At 32.0% G+C, this 16,718-nt stretch overlaps 1 long non-coding RNA gene across 1 annotated transcript in view; it reads right to left on the reverse strand.

Moving 5' to 3' along the window:
* Positions 1–337: 337 nt before the first annotated feature.
* Positions 338–16,718, reverse strand: part of LOC309653143 — a 254,909-nt gene continuing 238,528 nt past the window's right edge. The window contains exon 2 of the long non-coding RNA XR_014259015.1: positions 338–13,159. This is a non-coding gene — a long non-coding RNA (uncharacterized lncRNA). The remainder of the gene's footprint in view (positions 13,160–16,718) is intronic.

Below are 16,718 nucleotides of genomic sequence, written 5' to 3' on the forward strand. Positions count from 1 at the left end.
TTAATGTCTTCAGAGAACAGTTATCAATGATTTCTTTCCAGGGTTAAAATTCATAGACTTGAGCTTATTGTACTGTGAGCATCTTTAGGATTTTGTCCATTGTGAAAATATCCTCTAAATGGCATCCTGCCAAATATTAGGCCTTCTTGTGGAAGTTCACAGTTTGTGACAGTTCATCCTAATATGCATAATATTTCTGTTCTAATTCCATTTTTGAACTTTTGTGTTCTATTTTTATCTGAGGATGGAGATAAGGCTAAATAAGATTCAGAAGAAAATATATTAAATGTGAAAAATAGCAGTTAAGACTTAATTTCCCATGGCAATTGATTACATGTTTATTCAGTAGTTTGGCACTGTTATTTGACTAGACTTTTCATTTCCAGTGTCAACTGAGCAGTTTATCCATTTTACTTTAGAGTGTTCATTTTTTGTGATAATCATTTCAATGTTTTTGCATTTATTACGCCCAAGGAATAGGAAACTTGCTGATAGAACAGTTTAATTTCAAGGAGTGTGGTCTTCTCAGGGGCTGTAAATGTCTTGGCTATGTGGTTGAACTTTCAACATTTCTCCTCTAAAAATAATTTGCAACCTCCACTGCCATCAATCTTAAATCTGTATTCATTAATTATGTGTTAAAAAATATATCTAAAAGTCACAGAGGAACAAAGTTGTGTTATTTCTGTTGCGGAAGACTGGTTTAAAATATTTGTTAGAAATAGTCTGAAAGTACAACATACTGTAATTGTGGTTTGTCATATGTGGTTCATTGTCATTAGTCAGAGGCAGCACTATATATAGTACATATAACAGCATAAGTCAGGTTTACAACTCTGCATCCATCTGTAATGCATGATAGCATATGTTTTATAGGGCTGATTATTAAGATAATACATCTTTGTATTCTCAAAACCTCAACTTTGAAATTTCTTTGCTGATAAGAAATTAATGCCTAAGAATTAAAAGCTAAAGTGAATTCCATTGTACTTAGTCTTCTACTGACTTTACAAAATGCAGGTTTACCTGCAGGAGACATTCTTTCTTTCTTTTTTTTTTTTAAGATAAAGATGTAAAAAAAGCTAACCTCACCTTATATTGTATAATAATATTGTTTGGGGGAAATAAAATGAAAAGTACAGGATTCCTAACACTCTCCCTCAAAATGTAACTGAAGACTGACTTTTTTTCTACATTTTCTTTAACACTTACAGTTCTAAGTCTCCATACTTGTGAAGAAAATGTTCTGTTGATGTTTTGCATGATAAAAGTAATGCATTTATAAAATTTGTACACAGGCACTTTCCACTAAAGATAATTGTACTTTAAAGAGGCATTTTTTTCCCTAGATGATAGTACTGTACATGAATTAGCACTATGATAAAAGGGAAACATTCAGGATTTAGCAGAATGTCATCAAATTTAAGACAAGAGAACTCAATCTCCATTTTTGGTAAGCTTACTGACACCTATAAGAAGGTAAGGGGGAAAACGTAGTTACAAGTAATCAAAGCATTTGTAAACACACAGCTATATATTTTGGGGGGGGGTGAGGGATAGGTAGGGGGCATTATTTTCAAGCTTTTATTGTCTATCAATCATGTGTGATATGTTTATTAATTCAACCCTCAGCCATCTTAAAGACATTATCTTCAAGTGGCGTGAGAACATACTCTGTCTGCCTATATCCTTTCCTGCCTGAAAATCACCAACTTACAATATAGTCAAGCCAGTCATTTGGGAAGTTGCATATTGCTTAGGAACTGAATTATCTCACTGTGTATCACCTTTATGGAAATTAATTAGCTTATGTCTAGGAGTCCACCTGTTTTCACTCCTGTGAAAATTAGATAAGGTTAGAATCCTAAATAATTTTTAAAATCTTTCCTTTAAAGAAACACTATAAAGGAAATATTACCTCTAACTCTTCAATTAAATTTGTATTAACCTAATAATTAATTAGATTTATTTTACATATTTTAATATAAATTAGAAAATGGTTTGGAAATATTTTATTAACATTTGATTGGCCCAGAAATGCACCACCCAACAAATATGAACAAAAGCATGTTTCAAATAGTAATAATGAATTGACCATTTTATCATAGTTAATGATCCCTTTGAATTTTTATACCAGGGTTGTTGGTATTGTTGTTTCTATTTTTTCATCTTTCTTAGCATTCGTTTCAAAGTCATTTAAAAATTTCATTGCCAATTTTTGAATTTTTAGTTGATTACAAATCATGTGGCACCATAGTTCTGAAGTTTTTATGACCAGTTTTTCCTATAACCAGCTGTATATTTATATCAGTGGCTTTCAACAGAAATACTATTTAGACTGGTTCAAAGATTTCATAGATTAGATTTTGCACAGCAAACTCTACTTTAAACTGTCTTCCATTTCAAAGTTTTATTCTCCAGTATGTAATGTTCCTAGATATGAGTGACATCAAAATCACCTCTTCAAGAATTGAAAAATTCCATCACATGGGTTCATAAATGCAGTATAGCCCCAAATACTTCCTTTTCTTTTCTGCATATCTCTTGGTAGTTAGTTCAGTGCTTGATATCTAGTAGGAGATGAATAAATAGTTGTAGAATATGCATGAAAAACAGTTGCTAAAGAAATCCTGCCAGAATATGACTGTAATTTCTGTGAGCACTCCTTGCTAAAATGGGGGTTTGGTCTTTATTTATTTAGAAATATGACAGCTAAATAAAGTTAAAATTTCATTATTTAATAAAAATAACTACTCATTATATTGACAACATCATTATGGTTGTTTTATTACTCTTGGCTATGATGTTTTATAATTAGAGCTCTGAATCTTTAGAGAAATCCACAAGAAGACCTGGTGAGCAAATTTCATAAGTTTCCAAAGTGTATTTATTTCATCTTCATGCTTTAAGTTAATTAAGATTTAATTTTAAATTAAATTATCTTCAACACAATTTTGGTTGAGATACACTAAAGCATATTGTATTACTTCAAAGCCTGCTGTAAATCTGTCAACATGGGTTTGGACACAGCAAAGTGTAGCTTGGTTCAACAAGGAATAGACAATAAATGAATGATTTTAATTTCTGCAGTAGGAAATGATAGGGAAGACATTTTTTGGTGGTGGTTTTAGTGGCTTGTATGTTTGGGGTTTTGTTTGGTTGTTGTTTTAGAAACTGTCATTGTAATTGCTACTAGGGAATATAAGCCAACAATAAACTTATCCAAAAAAAGGTTTATAAATCATTTAGTGTTTTAAAGTTTCAATATCCCCTTCCTTCATTTGGCCTTACCAAGCAACCAAAAGTAGCAAGGAAATAAGTGTATAAATAAGACATTATTTACAATAGTAATAATAATAATAAATAAATAATATTCAACCTTCTTTCCTGTAGGTCCAGAAAGGTGACCTACATTTTGGAAGCATTCTGTAGAGGCCTACTTTCACACTGTGGAATATTCACCTTTTATCATGATTCACACAAAGCCTTGTGAACATATGAAGGACATGCAAGACAGCTCAAAGATGTCCCATGAGCCTTATTCCTTTTTCTTAGATTTTATGTTCTGAGAACATCTATGGTAGGAGTCTGTGGTGTGTTGCCAAAATGTCAGTGTTACGGAATTTTATAATTTATTCCACAAATGATCCTCAGTTAGAATTGTGAAGGGAACATGTGTTTTGGAATCAGTCCTGAAAGTGAATACTGACTTTGCTGTAAAATGGATATGATAATGCCTACCTTAGTGGGTAGATGTGAAGATCAAATGACACATGTACATAAAGCACATAGTATAGTGCTTGAAACCTATTACCTGCACAGTTATGATACGTTATTGTTTTTGTCACTGTTTTCGTTGATATAGGGAGATTTAGGAATACAGGTGCAACTTGACACATACATGTCTTTTCATGATCAAATAACATCAGTGATGTGAGTAGTGGTAAAACAGTGAGAAAAGGCTCTGAACACACAGCAGGCTCATGGAAGCAAGAGAACACGAAAAGCAAACTAACTTTGCCTAGAGTTAGCTTCAGACTGTGAATACAAGGAGAATCTGTTTCATTATTTTCTCCTCTTTTAAAATCATACAGCATAAGCACAGGGTTCTTATAGATGTATTTTAACCTAAAATTTATCTATCATTTATCATCTGCGTATTTTTATAATTATACATTCATGCCATGATGTACAAATAGACTTTTGCCATTTACCAGTATGGTGCTTAACGTTTGCTTCAACAAAAAGAAGCTGAATGAAAAGAACATGAGTGAACCATCTTTTATAACTACCACAAATATATCTTTCAAAAATCATAGCAAGATTTCATAATGAGATGACACTACTTTTTTCATTGGCATAGCTTAAGGGGAAAAAAAGGACAAAATGTGTCAGTCTTTGGCAGAGTGTATTAAATATCTTTACTCATAGTGAATAAAATATAAATGGTAAAAAGTAGACTGAATTTTAAAAAACATATTCAATAAATGGATACCTTAAGTAATGGTGTATGGCCGTACTCAAAATTTAAACTCCCTCATTTTTTGACAGGTTGTCTAGTACCAATTTAGGAAAAAATTACCATCAGTTAAGACTCACATTAAAATCCTTAATTCATAGTGAAAATAATTTGGAGGCTAACAAAATTAAAGGATCTTCAACAATTAAAAAAAATAGCATTTTTTGTCCAAAGAAGTAAAACTGTTTGAAATTTTTAATTTTAGATAATTTTAAATAGTGTAAATAAAAAATCTCCCATTTTAATTTGGATAAAATCTGCATGGAGAAAACTGAATGACATAAAAGAATAAATTCTAAATGGATGAACAAAATAATAATAGAAACTATCATAGAGAAATAGCTGACATATATTGTCATTAAAGTAATAAATATAGTAGAAAAAAGTCCCTTATAAAACATGAATTGAATTTGAGTTTTAAGAAGAATTAGGCAAAAAATTAATAACTCCATAAACCAGAAATATGCATAATATACTGAATTCTCCTGATTTAATATCTGGTATTTCTACATGGTTATATCTTACAACCAATCCCCTAGCTTCCATAGACTTGTGGATATACTATTCAAGGAATTAAAATAAGTACTAAGTCTGCTATTTCATTGTTTTCTGTAATTATAACAACATCAACAATGTATCACTGTTAACTAACTTAGAAGCCAGCAGGGATAATGTTTTTGTCCACTGTAGTGCTTAATAGGTATATCTCATCACAGGGTAACTCACACATAGCATGGGTATATACACAGGGATTTTTTTTTTTCAATTGCATTGTTCGGGTTTATTGTTGTCTGTCTGTGAGTATGAACTAGCTGTGTTTAGGAATATTTAATAAAGAAAACCTGAATACTGTGAACTTTGATATAAGCCTCAACTGTCGCCTATAAAAAATAATATTATGTCATTTAATCTGGTTATAATGTCTGCTATTTGAGACTTTGTCTTCTCTTTTTAATTCTAAAATAATTTGTGTCTGAACTTGTCACCTGATGTTTTCTCATCAAGGAGCGGGTAGTCATCAAATTTGAGTGTGTGTTGCAGCAAAAGTTTTATTCAAGTTGTTAATATATTGCCATTTAGTATCTGTAATTGTATTTAACTTGCACAGAGTGCCTGAATATAAGATTGGGCACAAAGCCAGTTCAAACCCTCAAATATAAGTGTTGAGTAAAAGTAAGCATTTGACCTTGTTACCAATAAACATGGGGAACAATATGGCTGAAACAACATGGGGTGAAAACATGGGAGTTTTAGATGAGAATTTTCAAAGACGGACTTTTTGAAAAATACATAGTGCTGTTATTAATGAGGCACTAAGTAACCTTAAATATATAAATCACATTTAAAAAATAAAGAGACAAATACAGTGTATGTATATATGTTTTATATAATGGCTCAAGATCGACTTCAACAATAGGAATAGGTGGTTAGCAAAATAGTAAGTCACAATTCTCTTGACAATTCTACTTAAAGATAATCACATATTCATTTTGGTAAAATTTCATATCTTTTCTACAAGTGTCAGTAAAATTTTGTAGTGAATCTCTTGGGTGAATCTCTACCCAGGAAATCAATATATTTGAAAGGTAAATGTAAGTTTGGAAAGTCAAATACTGATAATGAAGGATAAATCACCTTAATTAAAATAAATACATAATTGACCTTAATAATAGAGGCATAAATATGACTATAATTAATTTGCTAATTGTCCATGTGTGCCCTCCCTTCTCTCTTTAAACTTAGCATCTGCTCATTAATTAATTTCACTGGCTTTGTTAGTTGTATCATTTGCTCTGGCAATGTGCTGTTATTGCCTTTGAGGCTTTTAGAGAAACAGAAGAGATTTCTCACATGGAATGGTCCACAGATTTAAATGGAAACAGAAATCCTGCAACAGTGTAGAATTTTTCTTAGGTGGTGTGTGATACATATGATTCTTGTACACATATAGTGGTCATGTAAGAAAACAATTGTAACTTAGAATTAATCTGAAAGAACTGGAAGGCGGGAAAGGATACTGTTATAAGCCTTGATTAAAGTACAGCTTGCAGAAAGATGGATGAGAAATGTAACACAATTACAGGTACAGGTAACAGGTAGGATGGAAGTATGATTTAGGTGTACTGGAAACAATAAAGGAATGACTGATGAGTAATGGAAGATAAAATTGAATAGAAAGTTGGGTTCCACCTAAAAGGCAGTCTGCATGGTTTGAACATAATCTGATGGGTAGTCAGACAGACATAAGCAAAAGGCAATATTTTAGAGTTTATAAAAATTCAGTCTTGTAAGGAAATTTAGAGGTCGTATATTACTTCTCATTATTCAGTCAAAGAACTTAATCCACATATTGTCCTTTCCATAATCCTACTCTAATGACAAGTCAAATCATAACCTGAAAGATTCTTTACATTGTGTTAAAAATTGTATGAGCGCATACTTTAGAATACATGACACACACTGTAATAATAAAAAAAAAAGCTACCTGTGTGCTGTTGCTTTTACTCAATGCAGTATTAGTTAAGGGAACTGATGATTTTGTTGTATTTAACTTTAAAAAGTGAATTATGCATCAAACATTCATTAAGGGAAATCTGATGCACTTGAGCATATATGTCATGACACGGCATGTAGACATACATGGGATTTTTTGTTGTTGTTGTTATTTTTCTGTTAAAGAAACACACAGGAGAAACCTGGCCTTTCAATGAATGTGAGACTGTGCATAAATATATAACTCAGACTTCATTTGGGCTTCTTAGGTGCCATTGTGGATTAATGGCATTTACATAATTAAAGTGAGGTTATAAACTGTCATAAAAATGAAGAAGGAAAGAGGAGTGTCTCTAGGATTACATCTCTGAAGGTAATAACACTGAGTGGGTAGCAATAATAAAAATAATTTAGTTCTGTGTTGTCCTAGCGATCACTTTGGATTGTGACCATTTATATTATATTGAAATAAGAGACCAGAGCTTAAAAGGACAACAATGCGTAACCTCAATCTGGAAGAGTATAGACAGACTACATACTGAATCAGAGCCATGGGGTCTTCCTCCATATGATGATTTAAAAAAAAAATGCAGCTTTTCTGAGTAGCTGTTGATCAAATCACCTAGTACTAAAACCATTATAGTTTAAAAGCATATATTTGGAAGAGTATGAAAAAAATACCTGAGTTTAAGATTATAAAGCATGCTAAAAGTCTTCTTATCTACATTTAAAGACACATGCTATTTAAGTAATCATTCCTCGAAGCATTTTAAACAGACATTTTGTGAATTTCTTGAGAGTTCAGGTTTAGGTGTGTAAAAATATGTCAACATAGAAATTTCAACTCTCTCTCTCTTTTCTTCCTTCCCTGTCTTCCTCCCGCCTCCTCCTTCTTTTCGTTGCATCTGCTTATGCATTAGAGACATTTAAAGCAAAATGATTCGAAGAGAACATTATATTCACAAACTTTGGAAGACTAAAGACTTTTTGAAAATAATAAACCAAAAAGTATTATAAATTATAGGATATAATATAAGAGCATGGAGTATAAAATGTTACTTTTAAAGTCATTTCTACTTGATAATCATGCTTAATTACAATGCTGTGATAGCTAGTTTTTTCATTTAATTTTTTTGCTTTTATTATGATGGGCTAATATGTTTTTCCCTTTAGATTCTCAAGTACGTACAAGTCTCGATTTTAACATTATTAAATAATGTTAAATGTTAACTTTTTAAACCATTCTTCCAATGATCTCTTAAATTTGTGAGATTTCATATTTTTAAATACCACAAATCGCTTAAAAATGATGCAAAATACAAATTAATGCCAACATAGATTTCAATAGTTCATACCAAGTATGATTGAGATTTAGCTTTATGGCATATCAATGAAAGGATTGTTTGGAAGCCACTTTATAAAGCTGGATAACATGCATCCTAAAGAAATCAATGTTTTAGCAGTAAATTCATTAACATGTTAGAGAATTCAAAGATGAAAGGTGTAATATTCAGATCTTGGATACAGTTACTCAAAGTGCTTATCATTAAGGGCAACCTTAATTTAAAGATTATTCAGAAAAACTTAACTGAAGAAAAAATTGAAGTTAGAGCTGATAGAATTAAGGGGGATTTTTATTTGTTTAGTTTTTTGTAAGCATAGCATAAGGGACAGCAGCTAATGTAATTTTCTGATCCACCAGTCATGTGTAATAAATCTATTTTCTATTTCATTATGTGATAAAATGAACAATTTTTTAGGTAAAAAGATTTAAATATCACCAAATTACAGCACAGATTTTAATGAGGCCCAAAGTTAAATTTGCAACAAAGAAGTAGGATCACTCACTTTGGATCAATTTAGAAAAGTATAAATCTTATACGTAACAGTCTACATGGAACAGAAGAACTTTGATATCATTCCTTTACCATTGAGAGACTGTTAGGGTTTGGGGCACCATGAGTTATGAGGTTTGTCTAAAACAACAACAACAACAACAACAACAACAACAACAAAAGTATTCAGAGTAGAGCAAAACAACCAATCAGGGGAAGAAAACATAACCCATGAGAAAAGTATAAAGGAATTGGGAGAAGGAAAGGTTGAAAAGTGATTTTAAAATTATTTTCAAGTATTTAAATATTTAGTGAAAACAGAGTATTTGAAGATCAACAGTTCTTTATTTTCACTAAGTATAGAAAAAGCCTTTGAATTAAATTTAGAGATTGTACTAGCTCTAAAGAACCGTTTCTTTAGAGTAAGATAGGCCATTGGATAAAGTCTCTGGGAAATTGTGGAGTCATCTCTCTTGAGAATAATTAAGAGTAACACAGATAACTAAAATTCAGTCTTGCAATGAGGTAGCAGACTGGATTAAGAGAATTATTATTTTGTCCCTACACTTTGATTCCATGATAATCCTGAATGAATTAAACATGTTATCAAATGCCTCCAACTTCAGTGAAGTTCTTAATTTAACCTCATATTATTTGTTTTTTTCATGGCTTAACATTTCACCAAAGCCAGGTCAGATTTTAAATTCTGTATAATGACTTAATAACACCTAAATTTTTAATCTTAGAAAGTCATTTTCAAGGGATTATGAGGCAGAATTAACAAAAGAAAGAACAAGAATACTTATTACTTCCTGAATATCACCCAGTATTTGACTCTAGATCAGTTTTAGCCTCTCCTCTTTCCTATGTAGTGTGCAAATAATGTGGCTTTTTTTCCCAGATTAAATAGACCCAGGAGTGAGCACATACAAACTAGAATATTAAATAAAATTGTCCTGAATTGATTATATGTAATTTCCGCTATCTTTTAAAATGAGAACTAAAGAGAATGAACACACAGACAAAGTTGGGGAATAGAGAGCAGGATTTAACCATTCCCAATTTGAGAATTTTGAAAGGTAAAATTCTGTGCATACTATATGTAAGTATTGTCTTAGGTAATTCATTTTCACTAATGTCTTATAGCCTGAATTTTATTGTTCATTAGCTGGCAAAAGCATTATACTTTAAAATATATAGTAACAAATATTCAGATCATTTTAGAATGACTCACATAAGTAAATCTGCTCATTTGCAGATGGCTTTGACATTCCTCAGATAGGCACCACTTGAATGTGATGTAGCATATAGGATTTTTCTAAGATCTTCTTCAAATGAAACATAAGTCTTTACTTCTATTTGCCAAGCTTAACAAATAAATGTTTGACATTCATCTCCTAACTAAATTGGTACAGAACAGGAAGATCAACATAGCCATACTTTGAATTTTTTGCTCATTCATGATGGGCTACAATCATTACCTTACAAGTAGCATGTAGAATGTTACTTTTAGAGAAAAATCTTAGCAAATAGCACAGGTATCATACTTAGACGTTTCATGTATAGACAGTATGAACAGGCAATTATAGTCAACTAAATAAAACCAGGGCAAAGCAGATATTTGAAAAGCACAAACACTCTCTGATTAACTTCTAATATAATAAATAACTTCAATCTTCTCTACCACAAATTTTAATTGACTATTAAATTGAATTTTTTTGTTTGACTTCATAGCATTATCAGGGGGATATTCTCATGTGAGTGAGAAGAACAAGAAGAGATACCAACCAAGAGAATAAGGAGAAAATGAGTCTCTGGTCAACCTGCTAATTCAAAAATTAGTCCCTAATATAAGAGTATAAGAAATCTTTCAATTCTAAAGTGAATATTTAAAATAATATACACAAACATTCCACCACACAGATCTGGAATTGAGGCAGAAGGATAGGTTATTTGCACAAAGTTACACAAAAGTGTAATGATAACACTTGGGTTAAAAACCAGTCTCAAAATTGTTTTTGAATCTTACATGAGAGCTTGCCTTGTGTTCTGCCCATTCTGCCAGGGAGTATTCTGAAGAAATATTTTCTTGCAGTGATTAAGCCCACAAAAGTCTCAAAAGTCAGAAACCCCTTTATTTCAATCTCAGATCTGCCCCTCATCTTCTTATCTGAAACTCAGTTTCCTCATCCATTAAGTAGGAATGAAATAGTAATATTTACAAACTTAAACAGTTGTTGAAGGAATAAAATAAATGCAAAAAGAGAGTTCTTGACACATAGTATGTGTAACAAACAAAAGTATATTATAGGGTTTTTTTTAATTGAAAATGTATAATTGTGTAATTTAAAAAATTATTATTTCATTTCACATTGAATAAATGACTTATTTATTATAGAGTTCCTGAAATGGCAAAGATAAAAGTTTATTGAACTGTGTCCATCACAGATCACTGGGAAAATTTTCTTAACATACACATACATTCATGCACACCCACCAAGAATTAAACCACAAAGACCAGAAATTAAAGCTAAATTTTATTGATAAGATTAACAAACTTTTGGTTAGAAGACTCTTATTTATAAGAACATTACCCTATTCAATTCTAATAGGAAACCTATTAACAGATACAATTAGAACCAGTTGTAGGATGCTTTACCAAAGAAATCAGATGAAGGGGTAAATCATTTTAAAATGCATACGTACCTTAAATATATGTGATTCATAAATAATTGAAACAAAGAAGTGCACATTTATCTTCTATTATTTGATGTCTTTGTCTTTTCTTTAGCTGTATGTTCACTGGTTAGAGCCATGCATCATCTTATTGCAAAAACCACACCCACAATACATAGTCTGTAACTGTCAGTTTTGGGTCCCATAAAATAGTGTGTATTTAAACATTCTTGAAAAGCTTTCTGAATATGGAATGCTTCTGGAATTTTATGGCACTTTTCCTGAATCTTCTGCTGTTATCTTGCTCAGACGTAATTCTATGACAAGCCTTGGTGCAACTTAACGTTAACAAGTCTTTCTGAAAAGCTCAGTTTAATCTTCTTTGAAGCAATTATTTTGTATTCATATTTTACTAGTTAACATAAGATTTTAATTAAATGAAATAAATTTAATAGCAAGTGCAGCTGATATTAACATGTCTATGAATTCATATCTAACTTTTCCTAAGCATAAAACGCATTTTGGCAGCAAAAAAGTAAATGGACATACTATACTATAAAGTAGCATCCTAATTGGGGACATACAGCTTACTGAGGTCAACAAGTCAATATTGTTTATTCATGGAAAGAAAAATGAATTTGTTTGACCAATGAAGTGATTAAGTAGAGGTCTGTCAAAAAAGTTTTTGGGCTTCCCTGGTGGTGCAGTGGTTGAGAATCCGCCTGCCAATGCAGGGGACACGGGTTCAAGCCCTGGTCTGGGAAGATCCCACATGCCGCAGAACAACTGGGCCCGTGAACCACAATTACTGAGCCTGGGCGTCTGGAGCCTATGCTCCGCAACAAGACAGGCTGCGATAGTGAGAGGCCCGCGCACCGCGATGAAGAGTGGCCCTCGCTCGCCGCAACTAGAGAAAGCCCTGGCACAGAAACGAAGACCCAACACAGCCAAAAATAAATAAATAAATTAATTAATTTTAAAAAAAGTTTTAAATTTATTAATGTTAAAATATTTGCCATATCAAAGTAGGACATCTAATTATGGTAGACGTCACTACAATTTAGCACTGTATTTACATAGCCAAACTGAAATTTTGATGAAAAATCAACACAATACATTTAATCCTCTAATATCTAAAAAAAAGTTTGTTTGCAGTTTATGTATATCCTTCACAGCTACTTGACTGCTACATGACAGCAGCACCAGCCTTTAATCACAGATACAAGGTTTTAAATGAAAAAAGTACGTATGAATGATTTTTAGAGTAGTTAAAATGAATGCATCTCAAATTTTCATGTCCAGATGCATCACCTATGAATCTTGTTTTTTTTTTTTTTTTAATAAATTTATTTATTTAATTTATTTATTTTTGGCTGTGTTGGGTCTTCGTTTCTGTGCGAGGGCTTTCTCTAGTTGCGGCGAGTGGGGGCCACTCTTCATCACGGTGCGCAGGCCTCTCACTGTCGAGGCCTCTTGTTGCGGAGCACAGGCTCCAGATGCGCAGGCTCAGTAGTTGTGGCTCACGGGCCTAGTTGCTCCGCGGCATGTGGGATCTTCCCAGACCAGGGCTCGAACCCGCGTCCCCTGCCTTAGCAGGCAGATTCTCAACCACTGCGCCACCGGGGAAGCCCTGGGTCTTGTTAATGGAAATTCTTTTTTAGTAAATTTTTATGTTATATATATATATACTTTACCACAGTAAAAAAAAGACAAAATATATTGATGCCATGTCCCACTCCAGGCCAATATTATCATTTACTCTGGGAATAGAGCCTGGAAATGGTAGTTTTGTGAAGTTATCCAGTTGATTAAATGTGCAGGCAAATTAGAGAACCAGTATTTAAATGGAAAAACTTAAAATACCTTCCAATCATTTACCATTTGAGTTCTGGTGAGAATGAAGGTAAAGTTTTACCTTTGATTCCATCAATTCTTTGTGTCACAAGGGAAGAAAATATGTTTACTAAGTAAGCACATTCTCAAAACTTTGTTAAGCTAAATGTAACATAGAAAAGGCTTCATGGTAAGAAAAGCAAAGAAACTTGATTAATAGTAATTAATTTAATGAAGAGCCACAAAGTTCTGGCATTCTACTTTGTTTATGGTCAACTATTAACAGTATTTGTTTGAGGATCACAAAATACTTTACTAGAAAGATGAAAAGCAAAATTTTCCTTTTAATCATGTCAAATTCTTCTTGGGCTAAATTCAATGATTTTTAAATTCTCAAAATAAAGGAAACAGGAAGGTGATCAGTAATCATTCAAACGGGTATTAAAGTTTCATCTGCTAATTATATCATAATATTTTTATGAATCTGAGAGTATTCATAGAACTGGTATGAAAACTGAAGAACTGTTAAATATGATATTTTAGTGCACATGAATGTGTGAATTGTATTGTATGTTAATATTATCTATGTATGGATATGTATAGATAGATTAGATAGCATGATATATAAATATACATATATTACATACAGGATAAATGTTTTCTGAGCATATTGATTCATGTATAGACTTTTATCAAAACAAAACATTTATCAAAAGAAAGAATATAAGCATCAGGATCAGATTGTCTGAGTCCAAATATTACCAACTTTGTAAACTTGGGCAGCTTCAATCACTCATTTTCTGAGTTCTTTAACATCTACAATAAAGACTTCCTGTAAGAACAAAGACGAATCCATCCTGACAAAGAGTATAGCAATGGTCTTCGAGCACTACAGTGCAAAACTGAGATGATCTAAAAACAAAACAAAATTTCATATATATACATATATAATATTATGAGATATATAATGGCATACCAAACAATACAATATTTGTGGCATTTATATGTCTTCCTTCTTTTATGTCTGTACCTTTGTTTTTGTTGTCTTCTGTCCCTCTATTACAAGTTCGCTGACATACTCAGAGAATGACCCATATAGAATTATAATTATGTTGAATATTTATAGAGATGTCAACATTTATAATAGTATTTGAGGTATACAAGTTCCTCTCTTAAATCTGTCTTATAAATGTGACTGGTAATGATACATCTTATGCAGTATTAAATATTAATTTGGGATTATACATTAATGATAAAGACCAAGTGACTTCCTTGATTGCTAAGTCAATGGAAACTAGAGAAATGACTTAGTTTTCTTGCTGTGTAAAAAACATTTCATTTGTGCTCCTGCATGCCACAGAAATGCAGCATATAGAAGTGATAGCAAGTATTATAGTCATAAATATCCATTCTGAATTTGGTCCTAATTAACACTACTTTATGAAAATATAAGATGGTGAACTCTTATCTTAATTGCTTGAACTATAAACATGTATCGACCTGGCAAAGTAGTTTAAGTCAGTAGAGGTTGCATACCAAGTAAGGAGTGTAGTCATAGGTATTTGAAAACTGGGTCAGTGTTCTTTCTACTCAATAGTCAAATTTAGATTCTTTAACAATGCTATCAAATTCAAAAGTCATAAAATGGAATCCACCCCAACCGTTTGGTCAACAGAATGAAATTTCTTTTTCTATTTTATGGTACTACCTACAGCATCTTTTAGACATTTCTCTATTGCCTTATAAACTATTTTTGAATAATTGTTTCTGCTGAGACAGTCTATGATTTAAATGTCCTTTGAAAACCAAAGAAGGCATTTCTTCCATTTGAAATCGTACTTAAAATATTTACATTCTTAATGTTAAGGCTTGTAAAGTGATTGCAAGTACCTGCAAATCAAGTGAAATTTGAATGTACTCTTCCATTGACCTGATGTTCTATGATCTGTACCTGTATTTATATAGAGATAATTTGGATCAATGACCTGTAGGAAAATGACACCTAATTTGCCCATTTTAAAGTGACTCACTGAGGTTAAGCCATTTAGACAGCATACCAAAGACAGGACAAAACTGCTGAAAAATGCTAAACAGAAGCCAGTACATTAGCATGTCTTCCAATAGATACATATTTTTTAATAGAATATAAGTGCCAGGTGATCTGGGACCATGTTCTTTTTTTTCACCAAAGTATTCTCAATATATAGCAAGTCCTGCAACATGATAAATATTTTTTGGTCTAATGAATGTCAGAGATGCTTTATTTGGTATTTTAGATTTGGGAATTCTGCCTAAACAAAGCAGAGTAGGCAAAAAGTATTCTTTCTTCTTTTAAGATTAAAAATCATGACGAATGTAGGGTTCCAGAAGTTCTTATTGGTGGAGAACTCATGACCTGGCAAACCAAGGCAGTGATGCAGAAGGATGTTCATTATAACAGAAATAGGTTATACAAAAGTCTGACAAAAAGACCATTTAGAAAATTTGCCCCAAGAGGGTGAGAAATGGGTTTGATACAGGCATACATTATAGACTTTTTTCTTTCATCCTTAGATTTGGTTTCATTATTTTTCACTGAGCTGGAATTAGTGTCACAGGGTGACTGTGACATATTGACACTCAAACATTCAACATGTTTTCATTCACTCAACAAATTTTTGTCAAATGCTTAACGATGCCAGACACTATTCTAGGTTATTTTTGTGCAATCTTTTGCTAAATATACCATAGCACATTAGCCTTAAACAAAAAATTTTGACCGAAAATATTGTGAGATAATTTATTACTAAATTACTATATGCCCCTAAATGTATTGCATTGTTTTACCCCAGGATATGTTTGGATTTGGATTATACATGGCCTGAAAATAGTTTCACCTGTGTAAAGGATTTGTTCTTTGAGACATTTTTTTGTCAAGAAGTCACACATATTAATATTTTTAGGTTTAGTGGCAACATGTTTATTAGTAGCAGTACTGCATTCTATTATATATTTATGACTCCTAAAATCCTTGATTTAGATTATATAATTAATTTTGAATTACATCTTCTTTTTTTGTTGTTAGATTGTTTATTTGAGATTTTTCTTGTTTCCTAAGTTAGGTTTGTATAGCTATAAACTTCCCTCTTAGAACTGCTTTTGCTGCATCCCATAGGTTTTGGATCGTCGTGTTTTCATTGTCATTTGTCTCTAGGTATTTTTTGATTTCCTCTTTGATTTCTTCAGCGATCTCTTGGTTATTTAGTAACGTACTGTTTAGCCTCCATGTGTTTGTATTTTTTACGTTTTTTTTCCCTGTAATTCATTTCTAATCTCATACTGTTGTGGTTGGAAAAGATGCTTGATATGATCTCAATTTTCTT

Source organism: Balaenoptera physalus (assembly GCF_965194825.1).
Source record: "Balaenoptera physalus genome assembly, chromosome: X".
Lineage (NCBI taxonomy): Eukaryota > Metazoa > Chordata > Mammalia > Artiodactyla > Balaenopteridae > Balaenoptera > Balaenoptera physalus.